General features: G+C 40.4%; 1 protein-coding gene and 1 pseudogene across 13 annotated transcripts in view; both read right to left on the bottom strand.

The window, feature by feature from the left end:
• Positions 1–24849, bottom strand: part of PEAK1 (pseudopodium enriched atypical kinase 1) — a 348119-nt gene that overhangs the window by 318696 nt on the left and 4574 nt on the right. The window lies entirely within an intron of this gene.
• On the bottom strand, positions 2910–3410 carry LOC109457841 (small ribosomal subunit protein uS10; annotated as a pseudogene).

The following is a 24849-nucleotide window of genomic DNA, read 5'->3' as shown; positions in this document are numbered from 1 at the left end:
ACCCCCAGCTGCATTTTGGGAGGAAGATGGAGTCCAAGGTCTCAGAAGGTGGCCTGAATGTGACCCTGACAATCCGCCTGCTGATGCATAAAAAGGAAGTTGGAAGCATCATTGGGAAGAAATGAGAGACTGTGAAAAAGTGCGTGAAGAGAGTGGTGCCAGGATCAACATCTCGGAGGGAAGCTGCCCAGAGAGAATCGTGACCATCACAGGCCCAACCGATGCCATCGTCAAGGCCTTCGTCATGATCACCTACAAGTTTGAGGAGGACATCATCAACTCCATGAACAGCAGCCCCGCCACCAACAAGCCCCCCGTGACACTGAGGCTGGTGGTCCCTGCTAGCCAGTGCAGGTCCCTGACCGGCAAAGGCGGCTCCAAGATCAAGGAGATCAGGGAGTCCACAGATGGCCAGGTCCAGGTGGTCGGGGACATGCTGCCCAATTCCACGGAGCAGGCGGTGACCATCTCTGGGACCCCCGACGCCATCATCCAGTGTGGCAAGCTGATCTGTGTGGTCATGCTGGAGGTACGGTCTCTGAATCCATGCTCGTGGCCAGCCTGCCGTCCCTTCACACTAGCGGTGGCTTCTTAGTGTCGGTGGCGGCAAAGGCTTGGGTGCCTCAGCGAGGTCAGGGCCGTGTAGGGGCCAGGCATCGGGAGCGTGGCCCAAGGCGACCTGACTGGGAGCCATGCTGAGTGTCTGGGTTCCGTGGGAGGGGCACGGCTGCTGCCTGCCACCTGCGGGTCTGTCATCATCACTGGGGAGCCGGGGGAGAGAATGCATGGGGAGGCACACACCCCTGCCTTCATTTCTGGAACTGGATGTGGTGAGGGGCCTTTAGTAAACGGTTGGGACTTAAAAACAGTGCAAGTCTGCACTGAAGATAGGTCTGCCCGGGAGATGAGCCTGCATGGAGAGGGGTCTGCGTGGAGATGGGGAGGGGAGGTGGTAGGCGACAGTACTGGGCCAGCCGAAGGCGTCAGAGCCCCACCCAGGAACAAAGGGCAGGACTTAGGAAAACCACTCGGAAATGCCCAAATTATAAAGACAGAGAAAGAAACAAATGGATTCAAAACCGACAGAGAAGCAGAGATGGTACAGCTAAGCAAGGCAAAGCCTCCTTTGAAATTTTTGGGGATGAAAGCCCTGAGATTTAAATTTCAACCAGTGCCCCAAGTACAGCCAGACGCATTGAAGCTGTCAGTAGTTACTGGTCTCTTTAGCTCAGATGAAGTGGTGCTGCCTCAAATGAAAGGTTCCAGCAGCTGTGCTGGGGGCCCGGCCGCCTGGGCCCTGAGCCCACGGCTCTGCTGGAGTGACCTCCACGCAGTGGGAATGGAAGCCTCACTGGGCAGCTGTGGCTTTACCCTTCTTTTTTACTTGACTTGGTGTTAAAACCCATGCCCTTCTCTTTAAAGAAATTTATGTAATCTTAAATAATAATAATAATAATACTGTCATAACTATGTACAGTGCCAGATGGGTGCTAGACCTACCGGAGTGATCACTCTGTAAAACTAATATAATACTGTATGTCAACTATAACTGAAAAATGTGTTTTTTTTTAAAAAGCAGAAAAAGTAACTGTCACTATTTACAGATGACATGATGCTATATATAGAAAACCCCAAAGACCCCACCAAAAGACAATTAGAAACAATAAACAAATACAGTAAAGTTGCAGGATATAAAATCAACATACAAAAATCGATTACGTTCCTGTATACTAACAATGAAATATGAGAAAAAGCAATGAAGAAAATAATCTTATTTACCAATGCAACAAAAACGGATAAAAGACCTAGGAATGAATATAACAAAGGAAGTAAACAACTATACAGTAAAAACCACAAGACGTTGTTGAAAGAAATTGAAGAAGATACAAAGAAATGGAAAGATGTTCCTTGTTCATGGATTGGAAGAATTAACATTGTTAAAATAACCATGTTATCTAAAGCAATATAGAGATTTAATGCAATCGCCACCAAAATCCCAATCGCATTTTTCACAGTAGTAGAACAACAACAACAAAAATCCTCAAATTTGTATGGAATCACAAAGGACTCGAAATAGCCAAAGCAATCTTGAGAAAAAAAGAACAAAGCCAGAAGTATCACACTCCCTGACTTCAGCTCGTACTACAAAAGCTACAGTCATCAGAACAGTATGGTACTGCCAGAAAAACAGACAAACAAACCAACGGAACAAATCCAAGAGCCCAGAAATAAGCCCACACATATATATGGACAACTAATTTTCAATAAAGAAGCCAAAAACATACAATGGAGAAAGAAAAGTCTCTTCAATAAATGGTGCTGGGAAAACTGGAAAGTCACATGCAAAAGAATAAAACTACACTGCTGATACCACACACAAAAATTAACTCAAAATGAATTAAAGGAATAAGACCTAAAACAAAAACAAAAATACATAGAAGAAAACATAGGTACTAAACTTATGGACCTTGGTCTCAGAGGGGTTTTTGTGAACTTGACCCCAAAGGCAAGAAAAGTAAAAGCAAAAATAAAGGAATGGGACTACACCAAACTAAAAAGCTTCTGCACAGCAAAAGAAACCCTCAATAAAACAAAAACGGGACCGAATGAACGGGAGGAGATGTTTACAATTAGTAAACACTCCTAATGCTCTTCTGAACTGTTTCTCTGTTCTCTACATAGAATGACTAAGTCTCCAGTAGAAATTATCTGCCCCCTTTTAGTACTCCCCCCAAGAAAGTTGCCATTAAAGCCTGATTACATTCCTGATGATCTTTTATACAAAAACGTTTGTCCCTTTAAATTGATAAATTATAAAATTCATTCTTCCTGGGAGAAAAAAAACCCCACATCAACACTTTTTTCTTTTTTTTAACAAAACTGATAGTCAATTTATTAAAAACGTTGATTTAAGCATCTGCAATGGTGACTTCAACCTGGACTCCCGGCTCAGTCCTGATGGAGGAACCTGCTTAACAAGCTCAAAAGGACTGTGCAAGCAAGTCACTGAATCTCTGTGGATCCTCCTCTGAAAACGATCCCTAGTCTTAGAACCTTCCCCCTGGGAGTTTTTCTTGTAGAGATTCTCGTAGTCTTGGAAGGCATCCGCACAGGTCCTTCCACTTTGAGATTCTTTTCCTTTGCACCTCTGACCCAGTCAGCACACACCTTCTCCAAGGATTTTATGTCGCATGCTGGTTAGAGTCATTCTAATTCAATGAGTCTCACCACCTCTGGTCGCATGGCTGTCTTTCTGGTATCTTTAAAGGCCATGGCTTCCACCCGGCTTCCTGAGCGCCTTGTTCCTCAGCGAGGGCAACAGTGGAGTCAGGAGCAGAGCGGGTGAAAGGAAGCTCCGGCGCCGCCGAACCCCACCTTCCTCAGGGAGCAACACGCTTTTAAAACAATGAACTACCATACACTCTACCATCCTCTCAGATGACTGGATGTGCACTGCCCAGGTGTAAATATAATTAGCTCGGCCTCAAACTCCAAATAAAAGGTAGAAGCTTCACGTTGTAGGGTAGAAATTTCCTCATAGTAGGTTGCAAATATGTGTCTTCACACATATCTTACCTTTTGTTTAAGGCAAAACAGATGAATTTGTTGTTCAGATTTAAAACAATCACATATGGAAAGTGATTTTATTACCTGTTAACAGCTGATGTTTTCTACTTCTCTTGGGCCGACCCTAACTAACGCATATTATCTCCTCTATTAGCAGAATTGAAACTTATGGTTCCAGTAGGGAGCTAAGTCTCCAGCGGCATACTCTGGCAGCAAAACTAAGGCTAACTAACTAAAAGAAGAAGAAAAGAAATGGCAGTACCCAGGAAAATGTCTTTCAAAAATCACCTGGAGAGCCTTATAGGAATAATCAAAGAACAAGAAACAATTCTCTCTTCCTATATAGTGAAAAAGGGGAAAAAAATCAAACAGTAGTGATGAAGAGAAAGAGACAAACTATACATTTTAAAGGAAGACTTAACAAAATACAAAGATGGAGTCAATGAGTCAAAAGGGAAGGCACCTAGGACCTGAGCAGCCAGGTAGATGAAGACCTTCCTGACAAACTCGGAAACCAAAGAGCCGGTTGTTGGAGAAAGGAGGGAAGGCCAGTTTACCCTGTGGAAATGCGTGTTGGCACGAGGCAACACTTAGCCTGCCTTGGTGTACGCAACTGGATCATAGGCAAGCTGAAGATGCAGAACTTGAGCCCCTTGGAGGGGCCTGAACACATAAAAATGTTAAATATTATAACTAAGGTGAGCCTCAGAGTGACAGATATGATATGCTGACAGACAGCTAAATGAAATTCCTATCTGAATCTTTTAGGGTATTACAAATACCTCCTCAGAGAGTTTCAGTGGTTATTCAGTGTTTACTTCCTTACCCCCTGCTTAAACAAATTCCAAATAAAAGACAGAAGCATCACATTGGGATCTCATTTCTAGACAGATACAATTTAATACGACAGCAACAAACTCCAGAATGCTTATCTGAATTTTCTCTCCCTGAATCAAAAAAATATTTGCAATTAACCTTCTCTAAACCATGTCTACACCAAACCCCCACCGAGCAAATATATTTTTAACACTTCATCTTGACCATTTTTCCATTAAATACACACAACATTTCTACACTTTCCTTTCCACTGATAATATTATATTCACCCTCTCTTCTAGATATATTTGAGAGTTTGAATTCTGAATCTCAAAGCTAAAATGTGACGCTACAAAAAAACTCTTCCATCAGACAGGACAACTTGCTCCTATGAATCGTTTCAATACCAGAAGCACTTTGAATATTTGCTGCCTCCTATCTTTTACAGTCGGTCCACATTTATCAATTTAACCTTCTTCACACCTTCTTTCCACCTATTTGCCTTTTTTTTGCCTATTCTCTGTATGTGCCATACCATTTATAAGTTTCTCTAGGAAAAAAAATTGGCCCTAACTTTGGGATTCATCTTTCTTATTCTGAAAGAAAAAAAAGCTGTGGAATGAAACAATTCTGTCTGTCACTGAACAGCTATGCAACCTTAGGCAAATTATTTAAACTTTCTGAGCCTCAGTTTTCTCATTTGTACATGCGAGATGATACCACCTATCAAGCAGGATGTTTTTCAAATTAAAGAAAAGGAAATGTAACAAATCTAGGAGTGATGAATGAACAGTATTTAATAAACTGGTGGTTATACATAAAACTGTGTATGTTGTAATCAATGTAATTATCTCATAGGCCATTACAGAACACTGCTACCAAAAGCACGGAATGTAGTTCCTAATTGTAGCCTCAATTCAAGGACAGAATACAAAGTACGTCACTGCAATTATATTGGAAAAGCCACAAGGGGAGTGTGTGATGGAAATATGGGCTGCAACATTTGGGCAGAAAGGAGGTGGAATACCAGAAGACCAGAATGGCCAATCTCAAGGTTTACCAAATCCCAGCATCCCTGTATGCCCTTGAAGATAGTAAAACCTTCACTGCAAAAGAGAGTTTCCAACACGTGTGTGAAGAGAGCTGCTACATTTCATTTTGTCTTCCAGTTCCAAGCAGAAATAAGGATTTTTGTGCAAGTTTATATTTCACTGCTGATTTGAAATATGGAACAATGACAACAAATATATTAACTTTACAACTAATATTTGAGATTTACTGCATGCCAGGCACTAGCCTAAGTGTTTTGGAGTCATTAATCCTTAAAATAATCCTATGATGAACACACAATGGGATTTATAGATGATGTAATACAGAATTGTACACCTGAAACCTATGTAATTTTACTAACAATTGTCTCCCCAATAAATTAAAAAAAAAAAATACTAACATAAAAAATAAATAAAATAAAATAAAAGAATCCTATGAGGTAGATACTTTTTCCCATTGGACAAATAAACAAACTGAAGCTTGGCAGAACTGGGATTCAAACCCAGGTAACAGTGAAAATTCCACACTTGCAATAACACAGCAACAAGTTGTATACTGACAACAAAATACCTGATCACTTCAGTAGTCCGAGCTATCTAGGTAGCTGTGTGGGAAGCGGGGCACCATTCAGTCAACTACAGAAGCACAAGCAGGGGGGATGCTGAAGAAGAAAGGTTTACATTCCCAGCAGCAATTCTGGGACTTTTCAGTACTTCAGTACTGAAACCATGACACTGTCAGATGAGCATGGCCTGCTTTGGAGATAATTAAGAGCTCTCCAGATCAAAGGTTCTCCACCTGTTTCCCACCTGACATGCGGTGACAGACGAGGGCATTAGAAGCTTATGATATGGTGCCACCATATGCTCAACACACCTCCATGGACCCCCATGGGCTTCCATACACCTGCACACACCTCCTGTGCAGGACTGTGTGAAACTCTCAGAACATCAGCCTTACCTCTGTGCCTTCTCCCCCTTCTCAGGAAAACAGATTAGAACGAAAACGAGGAAAAGACATGTGAATTTTCTCTGTACCAAATAACTGTTACTATTTATTCAGCACTGGTACTATATACCAGGCGTGCTCTAAACCCTTTGCCTATGCTAATTCTCCAACGACATTATGAATTAGGTACTATTTTGTTCCCATTTTACAGATGAGGGAATTGCAACACAAGTAATTTGCTGCAGACCACAGATAAGGGAAATGGCAGTATCAGTTCCAACAAGAAGGCCTGGTTGCAGACCCCCAGCTCTTAAACACAACGTCAAACTACCTGTCAGCTTTCCTGAGGCATGACCTAGTGACAGGTGCCCTGGGAACGCCAGGGCCTCTGCATGATGCCACGACCAAACAGGTAAGCATTCTGCCTTTGCAGGACAGACCCGAAAGGCTCCCGAGACTGTGCGGGTTCACCGCTCCCCCGGATTGTAGTGTAATGTCATAGGGACCTTGGACCCCAGCCCACAGACCCAGAAGAAGACTTCATCTAGAGCCTCTCTCCTTACCCTTGGGTAAGATGAGCAGTAGGAGCCTTCTTAGTAACCCTACCAAAAATGTTAGTTACGAGGCAGCCCAGCCCCACAGGGCTGCTGCTGGGCCACATGGACTCACCGAGCTTCACACAAGGAATACAACCCCTTGTTCTGAAACCACATCTGTGCATTAAAGCTCCCCGCAGTCTTCTGGGCAGCGCCGTTCACACACTGCTCATTCAAAAACCCTTCCCGCCAGGCTGCTGTATGCCAGGTCCTAGTCTGAGTACGGGAACACCTGTAAACGCGAGGCCCTATACTCAGGGAGCTTACATTCTCGTGGGACAGAAATGTGGGTCTCTAAGGACCAATAAAGGTCAGCTCCAAACACAAGAGGAAAGGCTGCTGGCACCATCCCAAATTAAGGGTGAAAAGAAAAAGATGTGAGCTAAAAGATGTGATGCCATTTATTCTGAATGGCATGAACGCTGAATATTTTCAACTACAACTTGAGAACCCCACGCCACCACGCCAAACTGCTGCCCACGCTGCTGCCAACGTGAGATGAAAGCAACATGGACGACAGCTCGGTTCCTGGCTCAGGCTGACCTAACGGTGTCCACCTGCAAGTGCCTAGAGGGAGAAATGAAAAGGACAAACATACAGAGACTGGGATCACTTTCCTCACTTTGGAACCTCCTCTCAAAACAGGGAAAAGAAATCACTACAGAGGATCCCAAATTTTGCCATCTCTCGACATTGTTAGTATCGGTGTTCAAACTAACACAGGAAAAAAGATAACAAACAACAACAAAAGAAACGATTATGGAAGAAGAGTTCTTTTTCCAGCAGAGCATGGAAGCTAAGCCTAAGATGGTTCCCAGTTCTTTCCTCCGAAAGAGTAGCTCACATCCAAGAAGTTGAAAGAGGGAGGAGAGAACACCACACACATACTAAAAACTGGTTATTTACTTTTAAGTTCTCCAAAAACAATAATGCCAGAATATGAAGTGTGACGAAGCATTAGAGACACTTGAAAGAAACTCTGGGCCTACAGACTGCCTCAATTTTAAGGATGGCCAAGAGAACACCAAAGCACAAAACTATGGCCCGGCACACACCGCTATGATCACCCTGGCCGTGGGGCCCTCATGCTCTCTTCTTCTTGTATTCGCCTCTGGGCACTGACATGCAGGAGGGCGAGAACTATACTGACTCATCTTTGTACCCCCAGCACTAGCATTAGGCCTGTCTCAAAGTAGACACCCAGAAAATGGTTCCTAAGCTGAGCTACAAATAGGAAGCATCCTAAATACGGAAATAATTAAAATAGAAACCACTGGTGGAAAACATACCAAAACTACTAATTCTGAGTAGTTTGGCCAAAGTTCCCTAAGTAACTTAGACAATAACTTAGATAATGTTAATCCACCTGAAAATGAGAGAAACACTCTTTATAAAAGAAAGTAAAACATAGCAAGAGCAAAACAACTCAAATTTCTGATAATTTATCAATGAGCTTAAGTGCTCAGATTGATAGATGTACAAACACCAGTGCAATTTAAGGCCAATATCTGCAGCCTTAACTGCCAAGTAACTTTCAACTCATGGCTCAAAGACTGATGTGTTTCATGCATATGGCATGAATGCCCACATTCATGCCTACATACTAGTTATGTCTCTGTCACGCTAGGCACAATGGGAGGTGCAAAGGATCTAATACTGAATAGAAAAACACAGGGCTCCTAGCCTTATGGATGCTCTTTCTGTAAGATCTAGACAGCCTGAATATAAGCTACTTTTATCCGCCCTGTCTCACCGCAGAAAACTAATGATTTTCCTTCTTCCCGACTGCAAGTGGGAACTCAGTGATGTAACCATAACTCAGTTTCAATTGCATTAAGTCACATACCTAAAATAGTACAACACAATCCAAGCATTCTTAAAAGAAGTTAAAACAATCTATGAATTAACTAATTTTGCTTCCACTCACAGTTTTGATGAAGAATTTAATGTGTTCTGCCTACTTAGAAAACAAAGTTCAAGAAACCAAAGGGTCTTACTGTTCCCAGGTTAAAAGTGCTAAATTCATACTAAGGTTAAGTGCAAGAACACTGTTTTTAATTTTTTTTTTTTTAGTGGAACAACTTAAACTATAATAACTCTATGCTAAGGAATATTATGTAGCAGTTAAAAATGAGACAGAACTATATGTACTGACACGAGAAGACATGTTCCATTTTGGGGTAGAGAACAGAATGCAGAACAATGTATGCAATATGGTAAAAATACACAAAATAAAACTATACACACATGTACACAAGTACACAGAGAATGAAAGATATGGAAAGATATCAAGCTAACTGCAGTAATTACCCCTGGGAGAGAAACAAATAGAGGGAGAAATATGCAGAAGGAATTTGCCTCCTTTTTCTATATATTGCTATACTGTTTGATTTCTTTTGAGATATTATTCCTCTATCACTTGTTTAATTAAAAACGTCTTTAAAGAAACTGCCTCTAAAACCAAATAAACATCCAATACTTAGCATTTGTTCCTTAACATTCCAAACGCTAACAGAAAAAAACAACCTTGTTTGAATAGTCAGAATAATTGACACAGCATCTAGACTCAATAAAACACTTATATAATAAATGGTATGAACTTGGAACATTTAAATTCTAAAAGGTCAGAAGAAAGAAATCTTATTCTTTCAAAATGCGTATTCTAAGTCACTGGAACAAGACTGGATGCTATAAAAACTGCTTTCATACACATCCTGTAACCCACATATTATGTGTTTTAAAGATCAACAGTTCATAATATCCTCAAACTGTAAATTACTACCTCCAAAATAATTACCTTATAAAAATGAGTGACTTTTTTCTTCTCTAGGGAAAAGTTTTGCTATACATGCCATCTCCTTTCCTCCTAATAGTTCCATTTGCTAGCAATTCAAGCAGTGGTTCAACCGTAGCACTGAACCTTATGAGTATATAGCATTCTTGCTCTCTCAAAATTTTCCCAGAACTGATACCCAAAGCCCAGAATTTGAAATGTCCCCATAACAGTCAATCTGCCCTAGTCACAATATAATGTTAAGGGTATGAAAAGTACTTATGTATCACGTTCCTTTTCTTTTGCTTCTTAAAAAAACCTCAAAAATTATAGCTCATGGTTCAACTAAATTCCCAAGTCAACTATGAACATATCTTTTTATTTTCCACAGGTTATTAGTCATTTGAACTTCAGCCAGACACTGACATGAAAGAACCAAAAATTAATGAATATTAATGCATATATATAGCATATTGTCAAATGCATGAGCTACAATTTGGTATATATTTAAGGTATCTGTTTACTTTCCTAGGGAGCTTTTGCTGATTTGGACTGGAATTTTTAAGGGCCTAATAATAAAAATTATTCAGAACCAGATTACAAGTAGTCATGAGATGAACACTTGCTTTAACAAATTGTTATTAGTATTTTCTAAGCCAAGAATGAGCAGATGCAAGATACATAAGCAGGAGGGAAAAAAAAACGGTAGGATTTCAATCTTCTTTCCCTTGTGCAATAATACCAAACAGTAACATTCACAATAAAATAGAAATAAGCAGAGGATTTTTTCTAATTATTTAAAAATGCCGCCACCAAGCAGAGAAAACTCAACAAGGGAAGAAAAGGAGCAAGTCCCCTCTTCTGTGCACATCACTGAAGCCAACCATCCCACTTGATCAACACATGAGACTCATTTTTTCATCTGGCCAAGTGGTCTCATGGTCACTGCATACACCTCTGTTAGTAATATGCACTCCATTTCTTCATACAGATAATTTCGATATTTACCATCACATGGAGAAAAAGAAAAACATCAAGTTTTTCTTTTTCTCCATGTGACGGTAAATATTGAATGATCTGTCGCCAAATACCCACATACGCTGACGGTTTTGGGTGAAGTTAGAAGTGGGGGGACACATGAAAACAATACTGTGCCAACTACTCCCGGAGTGTACCATTTAGCTAATGGGTCCCAGCATACTGACAGCCAGCGTACAACTGCTTCCTGAAGTTCCGCACTCACTCCCCGGAAACAACAGGCATACTGTCACACTGTACATGCTGTTTTACACGAGGCTTGCTTACTTCACTCATGATAGGTAAAAAGAAGCCACTTTATCAAATAATACACCCTAAAAGATGAGAAATATCCAAATGTTCAATTGCTACAGATGACTCAGTGAGTAGGCAATTACAGAATCTCATAGGTGATGCTAGAAAAACCTCCTATTCTCATGAGCGTCACTCTGAAATGCTGCTCCGAGGGACAGTATTTGCTCTTGCATTAGGGTCTTAACTCCCACACTAAGTGTTTATGGGAGAAGAAGACAGTTTCTCCCAGAATTCTAGAAATGCAAAAGCTATTCTCATCGGGGCCATTTTCTGGTTGCTAGACAACATTCAAGGAATAAAAACAGTTACTTTGCCTCCACCATTTTGGCATCCAATGGGTCTCAAACAGGTGATTGTTAAGCTGATAAAGACTGAGTACCGTGGTAACAGTCGTGTCTATCACCCAACAACAACAATTTTTTAACAGTTTAAACAGAAGACATTTGTTTTAAGTGCTAGACATCTTTTAAAATAAGATTATGACATATTTTAAAGGTATACTTATTTCCTGACAAGATATGATGAATAAAATGTTAACAGTAAATAAAAATACAACAACAACAGGCAACCCTATTTCTTAATTGTATGGGCAAATATGATTACAATTCTCATATTCCGGTAAAGAACTTAAATAAGAATAGCATAAACCAGGTACAGTAAACACGCTGGCTTCCACCTGTAGCACTCTCAGTTTAGAAAGTTCTTTCACATATATTTGGCCTTTGAACTCAATATTTATTGGGTATTAGTTTGTCAGACCCTATACTAAGGCCTGGGGACATAAAGATGAACATACACGTCCCTTCAGTCTCTGTTCATCCCATCTGATGATCAAAATGACATTAAGAAAAAAAGGCAGGATTATCTCCATCTTACAGAACAAAACAAAGCCTAGAGATGTTAGGAATTTTTCCACACGATCACAAACTCAATGAACAGCAAAGCCGGTTCAATACTCGTCTGTTATATACTACATCTTCAGTTCAGCTTGCTCACCGTAGGCATCTTCCTGATCACGCCACAAATTCACGTCAAGAAGAGCGGGATTTAAACTGCCACTGTTTCTTAAGAGTAATGATAGGATTATGACAGATGTGTGTGTATATAGATAATTTATATGTGCATATGTAATGCATATGTGTAGATGTGTTTATTACTTCATTAAGTAGTGTCCACAAGGAAGGATAAAATTTATTTGTTCTCAGGTCTTAAACCACAAGACACACTTACAAACTCTTAGTTATACAAAATCCTTGGAATATGGAATTGATCATACTATTCTGAGAATTACGACAAGGGTATACCCAGTAGACTTTTAGACCACTACAAATTTAACATTATTGTGTGACAGGAAGGTCCCTAAGTACAGGAATGTCATTTTATTGAGGTAAAGGTTTAAAACTTCATGAGACACCAAAATGAATGCTCAGCATCCATGGTGCAGCTTGGCCTTGCTCCTTCCTTCCCACTACGGCCTCCCTCCAGAGCACCTGCAAAGTGCTATTTTCCTGTATCTCAGGGGGAAATCATACGCCAAGGATGGTGCTGACACTGCCACATGGAGCTACTGAGCACGTGAAACGTGGTCACTCTGAATTGAGATGTGCCGCTGGTAAGTGGAAAATATACATCAGATTTTGAAACCTTAGTAAGAAAAAGAAAAGATTGTAAAGCATCTCAATTTTTTACATTGAGTATTGTTTTAATGATAAAATTTTAGTTATACTAAATTTATGCATTTAAATAAATGCATCACTAAAATTAATTTCACCTGTTTCACTGTACTTTTAAAAAAGTGGCTACTAGAAGATTTGAAATTATATATGTGGCATGCAGGATTTCTATTGGACAGCACTGCTCTAAAATATGACCAAGAGATCTGAGACATATTTTTTGAGACTATCAAGGACCTATTAACTAATTCATCCTATGTTATTGCCAGTTCTCAATCAGAAATTGAATATTGGGTGGGTAAAAGGTAGAATTTAAACATCCATGATATATTATCAGGCATAAAAGCAGGATATGAGATTATTACAAAGTGGAGCTGCTTGAAACATGATGTAAGTAATTCAAATTTAGTTTAGCAGTATGAAAAAGAAAACAATACCGACTCCTGTAAATGGAAATCTTCTCCTACAGTGAGCATGAATCTACTGCCTCCTCAGCCAGCCTCAGCTCCTGCATGCCTCTGTCAGACGACCAGCTTCTGCACTGGCTCTGACTGCATCTCTACTACACACAGTACCATGTCAGTTAGGTATTCTGAAATATACACATACACACAAAACTGGGGTGGTTGGGGGAGGCACCAAATTATTAGTACTGGTTATCTCTGGATGGTAGAATAACAGGTTTTCTCCTTTTTACTTATTTTATATTTTTACTATTGTTTTCTACAATAAAAGTTAACTTTTTCCTATCATAATAGCTATTAATTTTTTAAAGATGTGTAGTATATAATAGGAAATATCAAACTCCACTTCAGATCTGCAGCCAAAAAGGAGAGAGAGAATTAGAGGGAAGTCATTCTGTACAGCAAGATTCATTTTCCTAGTCAGACAACCAGTCCACGAAAACCCAGACCACAGTCTCAGAGGAGAGAAGTCAGCATTCACGCAGCTACAAAGTCCTGCAGTTGCCTATACCAAAGAAGACAAAACCATAGCCTTTTTGATATGACAAGAGGTTTTGCTTGGCTTTTTTAACATAAAACTGACAAAAGAACTACAAGTTGCATTTATAATAGGATTCAAATTTTTATTTGAATATTTAATTAAAAAATACATACAAAATAAAATCTAAGTCAATAATTCAAGTTCAACTCCCTAAATGAGGAACTTCTGTATTTATAAATTATTTCTATGCTGCTGCTGGTGCAGTTTACATCTTCACTGATGCTATCATTCCACAAGCTGCATTTGTGTGGAAAGGAATAAACGAGAAGAAACAATGTAAACTTGCTCTCACACTACATAGAAGAACAAAAGTTACCGAACTACAGATTTCTCTTCTCTCCCTCTCATCTCTCTTACATTATACTAATTATACATTATACTAATTTCTCACTGAATCTGGAAACCAACAACCTCTTTTAACTTCAGGACCAATAGCTGAATGATCTACGTAGCATCTACCTGAGATATTTAGTTGTAAGGTTTAACACTGTGAATGCAGCCAGTCTCCAAAAGGCAAATGCTCAAAAACGGCCTAGGGATGTTGCTGCAAAAACTGGAAATAGGAAAATACTTTTTATTGCTTCTCCTAGGAAATCTTCTTTCACACAAACTCCCACAATTACTCCTACTTCATAACCAAATAAAATCTATAAAAACTGTTGCACACCTGGGAAGAAGGCAGTTTCTCAGCATTTGAAATATTCAACTCATTATTCCAAAATATTTAAGAGTAAGCCATGGTGTCTTCCTTTACAATAACAAAATTGAATCTACTAGAATTCCTGACTACTCCTGGAGAATAGAATTATGGGCAACCTGAAAGTGATCATGTTGCTTCTTGCGACCCTTGCCAGCCCTGGCAGGCCCTTGCTGTCCCTTGCCTTTAAAAAAAAGGAAGGAAGGAAGAGACGAAGGGAGGGAAGGCGGGAGGGAGGGATTATGTTTTTACAGAGTAGCATAAACTGAGGATGTTACTGTACAGATTTATTTTATTTTGCCCTAACTCTAACTTAGACAAGTAAAATTTTTGTATCTTAAGTTTTCTTGAACAAACTAGGTAACTCTTCATGCCTCACTTTATAGGGGTCGTGTATCCTATGTCATTCCTTCATTCAACAACCTTTTGAGTGTCTGTTACCTACTAGAGACCGTGTTAATAAGACATAGTCTTTGCACTCAAGGCAGTCTCTGTTCACTCAACATAAATATGCTCCAGTTTCTCACAATAAATACAACATACCACAGCATACAAATGGATAGACAGCTTTGTCAACCATCCAGTGGTAGAACTGAGAATGGAATCCTGAGAGTCTCTGCCCCCATCCTAGAAAGTAGATAAATTCCTTATTTTTCATACAGTTCCTAAAGAATGATTGACCAATAACTACTCAATAGGTACTATTTGCCTGTCTAATGCTATACCACCCCATCAGGGGGCAATGAAAGCCTACTCACTCTTAATGCAAAGGAGTTAAAATTAAAATATTTTACTAAAACCATGGTTTACTAGGTTTAAATTACTTTTAAAGTTCTGCAATTGCATTTTGGGTATGACTTTAATAACCAAATGATAAATGTGAGTGTCTAAGAACATTCATGAAAGCAGTCAAAAAAATGAACATGTTTACAGAAGACAGGTAAGGCCACTTCCGCTTGATTTTAAATGGAAACACTGTATTTTAAGCAGCCTCGAGTTGAATCCTGCTGATTGTGGAAAGGTAGCAGAGACAGAAGTTAAAAAGTCAAGTGCAGCAGAAACCCTCCTAACCAGTTCACTGAGTGGCTTAATTGATAGCTAATAATAGGCACAATTACCAACTCAAGACCTTAGAATGTCAGGGGACCAAGAGCCAAAGCAATCTAAAAAACAAAGGCCAACATACAGAGAAGCTTCTGCTTGTTGCTAATTACTAGTCTGTGCATGAAACCTTGACAAGTTTCTTGACTGACACATGCTTACATCAGTCTTTATGTGTAGCTGGCACATTTTGAATGCATTCCTTACGTCCATACCCTCTAGCAAGCTTCTCTAGTATATCTGCACCATTATCTGGTATTTGGCATCCACTACTACTCTCTTTTTTTTTTGGTCTGTAATTTGTCTCATACTAAATTGTAAATGTATGGAGGAAGGGAGCAGTGTTAACTCCCAAAACCACTGGGGGTCTTGCAAATAACAGGTACTGAATAAGTGTTTATTAAACATGGATGTGAAGTCCACCCTACAGCCACACCCCCCTCCTTGCGATTTTGCAGAACTGCCCCTCCTAATCTCTCTGACTGGATGTCCCCACGGTCATTCCTTGACCTTCTTCTTGATCTGCGTTCACTCCTCGGTGATCGTAGCTACACCGAAAACTTCCAAATTAACCCAACCTGAACCGTTCTTCTCTGAAGTCCACATTCCCGTGTTCCAGTACTGGCTTCACACCTCTATCAGCATGTCTGTGAGACACCTCACAGACCTCGCCAGTTTGGAGCAGAACTCTGGAACTCTCCGCAGAAACGTGCTCTGTCTACAGTCTTCCCATCCCTGTTAACGACAACTCCATCCTTCTAGCTGCTTAAGCTAAAAACTCTGAGTCAAGTCCTTCTTGACTCCTGTCTTTTCATGTTCCACATCCAATCCATCGGCAAACCTAGCTGAATCAAAACATATCCAGTTAGAGTCAGAGATACCAGTATGAATGCATGCCTATTTTTATATACGGAAACATAGCTATGTGTAGATCAATAATTAGTACACATCTATTGTCTAGCTCTGTCCTCTGAGATCACCCAGCAGCAGTGACACTCTAGTAGCAACAAGCACACCTGGCATCCAGATCTTGACCTCGAAATAGCCTTCTCCAATAAAAGGAACCAGAGTTTCTTGCAGGAATGAGTCTAGGGATGGGGCAGGAAAAATACAAGGTGAGCCTGAAGCATCTAGTAGTGCCAGAGACTAAAGAAGTGTACATGTGCACACACAAACAAAGGACAGGAGCATGTCAAAAAGCCACAGAAGTCACCCTCAAAGAGTTCCCAAATGTCAAAGCTGGGATAATTTGGGCAGCAAAATAATGATAGCATTGAAAAATAAACCTAAAATTAAGTAAGTACCCATGAATTGGAACTGATATAAATGATTAAATAGAAAGATAGATGACCAGGGGTTTCTTACAGACAAATTCCAATTAATAAATGGAGTAAGAATGAGGGAAACACAGTACCTTTAGAATACCATATAAGTAATTACTGCAGGCAAGATCTACTCATGAATGCTAGAATCAGTGAGAAGAAACAGGATCCTGGCAAAGCCTCAAATATCTCCCCCAAAATATTTACCAATTACTGGAGTGGTTTTAATATATGTCCATCAATTCCTTGATACTCCTTCCTCCAGGAAGTAGACTTTAATTGCACGCGTGAGCGTGCTCGCACACACGCACGCATGCACGCACGCATGCACGCACGCATGCACACACACCCCCACCCTCGAACAGTAGCTTTCCAGTGGAGAAACCTGGCAGACAGCCCCTTAAGGCAACAACCACCAGTCAGCAGTAATGCCATGTTTACACCATGCATCTCCTGTCCGGTATGATAAGAAGAGCACTTCACTTCTGTGATGTTCTTCTCCCAAAATCCGTAAGCCCAGTCTAATCATGAGAAAACATCAGATAAACCCAAACTGAGGAACGTCCTATAAAATGCCTGACCAGTACTCTTTAAAAGTATCAAGGTCATTAAAAGACAAGGAAAAACCAAGAAACTCAAACACTGGAAGAGATAAAGGAGACTTGAGAAGTAGAAGAAGTGTGGTGGGGGCAGCCGGATGGCTCAGTTGATTAGAACGTGAGCTCTTAACAACAGGGCTGTGGGTTCGATTCCCACGAGCCGGTGAGCTAGATTGAAGGACAATGACTTGGAGCTGAAGAGCCTTGGAGAAACACACTGTTCCCCAATATTCCCCAATAAAATTTACTTTAAAAAAAGCAGTGTGGTATTCTTACTTGGATAAAGGAATAGGAAAATGGTATCCGTGGGAAACAAACAGTGAGACATAAATCAAGTCTGGACTCTGGTTGAAGCACTGGACCAGTGTTCATTCCTTAGCCTGATAAAACGTACCATCGTCATGTTGTGATGTTAACACTGGGGGAAACAGGGTGAAGGGTATAAGGCAGTGGTTCTTCAGAGAAGTAACTGTGCCCCACAGGAGTAACTGTGCCCCACAGGGACATATGGCAATGTCTGGAGCTATTTCTGATTGTCACAACTGGGGGGATGATGGTGGCATCCAGGGGATAGAGGCCAGGGATGCTACTTAACATCCAATGAACCGGGCAACCCCCACAACAAAGATCATCCAGTCCAAAAGGTCAATAGTGCTGAGGTTGAGAAATACTGGCAGAAGGGAACTCTAGGTACTATCTGTGCAACTCCTCTGTAACTTTAAAATTATATCAAAAGAAAAAATTAAAAATTTCAGGTCCTCTCATTTCCCATCAATATCCTGGTCTAAGACACTACTCTCGCTCAAGCGGATTTCAAAGAGCCTAACTGATCTGCTTGTTTTTACTCTTTACCTCCTTAGACAACTTTCAACACAGCAGCCAGAGTAAAGGTTTGATTTAAAGCATAAATCTGATCGTGTCACTCCTTTGCTCAAAACCCTGTAATGGTTCCCATCTCAGAAAGTAAACAGCCAAGTCCTCAGAGTGGCCCACAGGCTCTGGTAACCTGGTCCCAGGTATCTGAAACCACCTTCCATTCTTCTGTTCACACCAGTCCAGCCACACTGGCTCCCCAGAGTTCTGGGAATACACCAAACACCTTTGCTTCAGGCCAGTGCAAAACATTTTTCTGTGCCCCCTTATTCACTCCTCACCAAGTCCTTCCCAGGCATCCTCTTTCAAAATACACATAGCTGTCCTCTGGCCTGCTTTCTTTTACTCTACAACACTTACCTAATATACTATAGCAATAACTTGTTTATTTTGGTTAATGTCTGTCTTACCTTCCTTAGAGATTAAGATCCACGAGGGCAGGGATTTCTGTTTATTTGTGTCATTACAGTAACCTCTGCATCTAGAGCAATAACTGACACATGTTAACGCTCAGCAAACATTCGTTAAATGAATGATACACCTCTGGAATCCTAAATTAAATAAACCAGTGTTTTTCCACTTTTCATCATTACTGCTTTTTCTCTGGTCTCCTTACTGATGAAAAAGAAGGTTATGGGGTGGCCAGTCAGCTCCATTGGTTAGAGTGCATTGCTACTAATACCAAGGTTGCTGGTTCAATCCCCACATGTGCCACTTTGAGCTGCGCCCTCTTTAAAAAAAAAGAAGGAGGAGGAGGAGGAGGAGGAGGAGGAAGAATGGGCTTTGGATCTTGGCTCCATCACGTGACAGTCTCTGGACATGTTACTTAACCTCGCTAGTCCTGTTTCTTCACCTGACGGAGAACAACAAAGGGCAACTCTAAGGTTAATGACCTCATGGAGTCAATGTTACGATTAGAAATAAGGTAGTAAAGTGTCCAGCACACAGTAACTACTCCATAGATAAAAGCTAGTATTATTGCTCCCTCCTCACTAGCTAGCTCTTCAGTTTCACACTGACCTCTAGCCTTTCATGCCCTTCATTTTCTTCCAGCTCAATCACCCATTTCAGGCTTCCTGCTCGTGGTCCAGGCTGGACGCCACAGACGTTCATGTCACTCACAGTCCTCCACATCACCGACTCCCCCAACCAAAGGTGCTTCAGAAATCTCCACCGAGCAGGCATCTGCAAAGCAAGGGGCAACAGCCAGGGCCCTGGCACTGAAGCACCACACCAGTGTCTGAACCCCTGTCCATCCTACAGTTGAGGAGAGCAACAGTACCTACCGCGTGAGTTCCTGTGAGTTTCCTCAGCTGTGCCACAGTGGTCACTGCTGGAGGACAACCAAGCAGTGCAGACTGCTACCCCTACAAGTCCAAGGCCTGCGACCTCCAGTGGGTCCTCAGTGCTGCTGCACAACCCTAGTCACATGTCTATCTGTGTGTCTATCCCCACGCCTCCCCATCCCCTTGCAGACCGTTACAAACTCATATGCTCCTTTTAAGACTCCCCATCCCACCATGTTCCCCTTCACTCTTAGCAGATACTCAAAAATCACAGAAGACATTTTGTCAACGCATTCTCCTTCCTGCCCATCAGTTACAAACTTACTTACATGGCCTCCAACCTCACGCCCTTCCTTTCTGCTCACTACCCAAGGCCAATTTCTTTCCTATGCATTGGACGCCATCCCCTCCTATTGCCTCCAAATTCTTGGCTCCATCTATCAACTCTCTTTCCTTCCCCTTTCCTTTCACCCCCCCCCCTTTAATTTCTCCCTTCCATTGGTTCTTTCCAATCCCACATAAACGTGGCCCAAACCCACTCAATTTAAAAACAGGGGTGGGGAGTAAACTTCTCTAAATCCCCTCATCTCCTTCCACCTACACTTTCTTCAGTCTTTTGTTGAAAACACTGTACTCCTCTCACTTAGCTACACTTCTAGCGTGTTATTCACGCTTCAACCCCCTCAAGCATTACAATGTAGCCACCAGCTCCAGCTGAAGTTACAAATGACATCTTAATTACCAAGTCTCAGCAACTTCATTCAGTCTTTATCTTACTTGGCCTTGTCATGGCAGAATATAATGTTGACCACTCATAGTCCTTGAAACAGTCTCCCTCCTCAGTTTCCTCACAAATCTCAGTTTCCTTTTTCTATAGTTGGTCTGTCTGGCACAGATGGTTGGCTTCTCTTCATTTGCCTGCCCCATTCAGTCGCTCACTACGGAAATGTGGAAATCATCCTAAATTTTCAATCTTGCTCACCTCCATAATCTCATTATTTACCCTGTCCTGTTAATACTTCCTAAATCTCTCATACACCCATCCCGTCTTTTACATCCCTTATCATTCTCACCATGAATGGCTTCTTACCTGGTCTTGCTTCGAGTTTTGCCCCTCTCTAATCCAGCATTCATTTCACTGCCAACAAGATCTAAAACACAAATTTGATTCTATCACAGCATAATTTCCCCCCCACTAAATCCTCACAGCCTTCAGGATCAAGTTTAAAGCTCCTTAGCTTGGTTCATAAGGCATCAGTGATTTGGTTGCTTATCACTTCAGCAGTGCTGGAAAGAGGAGCATCCACATCTGGCTGTGAAAAGTGAGCAGGGATTCTATCCATCCAGATAACACGACAGGCTGCGTGGAAGCCCAGATGTCCTCTTAAATGGTCCGCACAGACTGTTTTGTTCCCAAGAACGCACCCTGGGTTCTGGCAGAGGAACAGAGGCTCAGAAGCACCAGAGACATACAGGGAGAGACTGAGTTGTGTGGGTGGCTTCAGGGCCAGACTGGAGGGACACCCCTGTTGTCCGTGTTGAGCCGTGCCTCCACATAGCAAATCTGAATCTCACTGGCCTGGTGAACACCACTTGCCCCACCCTAGTGACCCCCTGGGTCCCCACCCCACTCACACACTGCCTGAGGTTTGTCCGGCAGCAGGCAGTAGGCATTGGCCACTGCTGCACTCTTTCTTGGACAACTATCAGGAGTTCATCACAAGAATTCATTACAAGAAATGTTAAAGGAAATTCTTTAAGAAAAAATCGGGGGGCGGGGGATATAAATATGAATAATACAATGGTGATAACTATGTACCTATTACTAATAACTTTAAATGTCAATTAAATGCTCCAGTCAAAAGACATGGGGTAGCTGAATGGATTAAAACTCAAGACCCATACATATGCAATCTCCAAGAGACCCACTTCAGATCAAAAGACACACACAGACTGAAAGTAAAGGGATGGAAAAAGATATTTCACACAAATGAAAACAACAACAACAACAAAAACTGGGGTAGCAATATTTCTATCAGATAAAACAAAGGCTGTAACAAGAGACAAAGTTTAATATATAATGATAAAGGGATCAATCCAACAAGAGGGTATAACCCTTGTAAACATTTATGCCCCAACATAGGAACAGTTAAATATATAAAGCAAATATTGATGGACGTAAAGGGAGAGACCAACAGTAATACAGTCGTAGTAGAGGACATTAACACTCCATTTACATCAATGGATAGATCATCCAGACAGAAAATCAACAAGGAAATACTGCCTTAAATGACTCATTACAACTCGTATGGATTTAATTGATATTTTTAGAGCATTAAACCCCAAATTACCAGAATATACATTCTTTTCAAGTGCACATGAAACATTTTCCAGAATAGACCACACGTAAGGCCACAAAACAAGTCTCCATAAATTTAAGAAAACTGAAATCATATCAAGCATGTTCTCCAACCACAATGGTATGAAACTAGAAGTGATTACAACAAGAAAATGGAAAAATCCACAAATATATGGAAGCTAAATAACACGCTACTAAATAATGACTGGATTAACAATGAGATCAAGGAAGAAATCAAAAGATACCTTGACACAAATGGAAATGAAAACACGACACAAATCTATGGAATACAGTGAGAGCAGTTTTAAAAGGAAAATTCATAGCAATACAAGACTACCTCAAGAAACAAGAAAAATCTCAATCTATCCTACAATTAAAATAGAACAAGAACAACAAACGAAGACCAAAGTGAGTAGAAGGAAAGAAATAATAAAGATGAGAGCACAAATGAATGAAACAAAGTCTAAAAATCAGCACAAAAGATCAACAAAACCAAGAACTGGTTCTTTGAAAAGATACACAAAATTGATAAACCTTTAAACAGACTCATCAAGAAAAAAAGAGGATCCAAATAAATAAAATGAAAAATGAAAGAGAAGAACTGATACCACAGAAATACAAAGGATTGTAAGAAAACACTACAAACAATTATATGCCAACAAATTGGACAATCTGGAAGAAATAGATAAATTCCCAGAAACATACAATCTTCAAAGACTGAATCAAAAAGAAACACAAAATCTGAACCAACTAATAACTACTAATGAAATTGAGTCAGTAATAAAAAGCCCCCAACGGACAAATTTCCTGGACTGGCTGGCTTCACAGGTGAATTTTACCAAAAATTCAAAGAAGAATTAATGCCTATCTTTCTCAAACTATTCCAAAAAATTCCTAGAGGAGGGAAGACTCCCAAGCTCATTTTATGAAGCCACCATTACCCTGATTCCAAAATCAGACAAAGACATTATGAAATAAGAAAATTATAGACCAATATCCCTGATAAACATAGATGAAAAATCTTGGGTGGTGAACACACAATGGGATTTATAGATGATGTAATACAGAATTGTACACCTGAAATCTATGTAACTTTAGTAACAACTGTCACCCCAATAAGCTTTAATTTAAAAATAACTTCGACAAAATACTAACAAACCAAATTCAGCAATACATTAAAAAGAGTATACACCATGATCAAGTGGGATTTATTCCTGAGTCACAAGATTTGTTCAATATCCCAAAAGCAATTACAGTGATACACCACATAAACTAAATGAAGGCAAAACATCATATGATCATATCAACAGATGGAGAAAAAGCGTTTGACAAAATCCAACATCCATTTATGATAAAAGCTCTCAGCAAAGTGGGGACAGAGGGAACATAGCTCAACATAATAAAGACCATGTATGACAAACCCACAGTTAACATCATATTCAACAGTGAAAAGCTAAAAGTGTTTTCCTTACTATCAAGAACAAGACAAGGATGTCTACTTTCTCCACTTCTATTCAACATAGTTTTGGAAGTTCTAGCCACAGCAATAAGACATGAAAAAGCAATAAAAGGCATCCAAATGGAAAAGGAAGAAATAAAAAAGTCATTAGTTGCAGATGACATACCATATAAAGAGAATCCTAAAAATTCCACCAATAACACTATTAAAACTGATAAACAAATTCAGTAAAGTAGCAAAATACAAAATTAATACTCAGAAATAGATTGCCTTTTTTTAAAAGATTTTATTGGGGAAGTGGAACAGGACTTTATTGGGGAACAGTGTGTATTTCCAGGACTTTTTATTGGGGAACAGTAGTATGTTTTTCCCAGGACTCATCAGCTCCATCCAAATCAAGTTGTTGTCCTTTCAATCTTAGTTATGGAGGGCACAGCTTAGTTCCAGGTCCAGTCGCCACTGTTAGTTGCAGGCGGCACAGCCCACCATCCTTTGCGGGAGTCAAACCAGCAACCTTGTGGCCGAGAGCCCGCACTCCAACCAACTGAGCCATCTGGTCACCCGGGAGCTGAGCGGCAGCTCACTGACTTCATGCTAGTTGCAGAGGGGTGGAGCTCGCTGGCCCAGGTGGGAATCGAACCGCAGCCCCAACTCCCAGAGCTCACGCTCTAACCAACTGAGCTACCTATCCGCCCCATATTGCATTTTTATACACCAATAACAAACTACCAAAATGAGAAATTAAAACAATCCCATTTAAAACGACATCCAAAAAATAAAATAAAATAAAATACCTAGGCATAAATTTAACCAAGGAGGTAAAAGACCTGTACTTGGAAAATTATAATATATTGAAGAAACATACTGAAGATACAAATAAATGGAAGTATATACTGTGTTCATGGATAGAAAGAATTAACATCGTTAAAATGTCCACACTACCTAAAGCCATATTCAGACTCAGTGCAATCCCTATCAAAATACCAATAGCATTTTTCACAGGACAATAACAAATAATCCTAAAATTTATATGGAATCACAAAAGACCCCAAAGAGCCACAGTAATCTTGAGAAAGAACAAAGTTGGAGGTATCACACTACCTGACATCAAAGTATATTACAAGGCTACAGTAATCAAAACACTGTGGTACTGGCATGAAAACAGACACAGAGATCAATGGAACACAATAGAGAGCCCAGAAATAATCCCAGGCCAATAGTGTCAATCAATCTATGACAAAGGAGGCAAGAATATACGATGGGGTAAAGACAGTCTCTTCAGTAAATTGTGTAGGGACAACTGGACAGATACAAGCAAAAAAAAATGAAACTAGACTACCTTTGTACACCATATACAATAATAAACTCAAAATGGATTAAAGACTTAAATGTA

Source organism: Rhinolophus sinicus, linkage group LG03, assembly GCF_036562045.2.
Source record: "Rhinolophus sinicus isolate RSC01 linkage group LG03, ASM3656204v1, whole genome shotgun sequence".
Taxonomy (NCBI): Eukaryota; Metazoa; Chordata; class Mammalia; order Chiroptera; family Rhinolophidae; genus Rhinolophus; species Rhinolophus sinicus.
The sequence above is the reverse complement of the archived record's forward strand: the minus strand, read 5'-3'. Positions and strand labels throughout refer to the sequence as shown.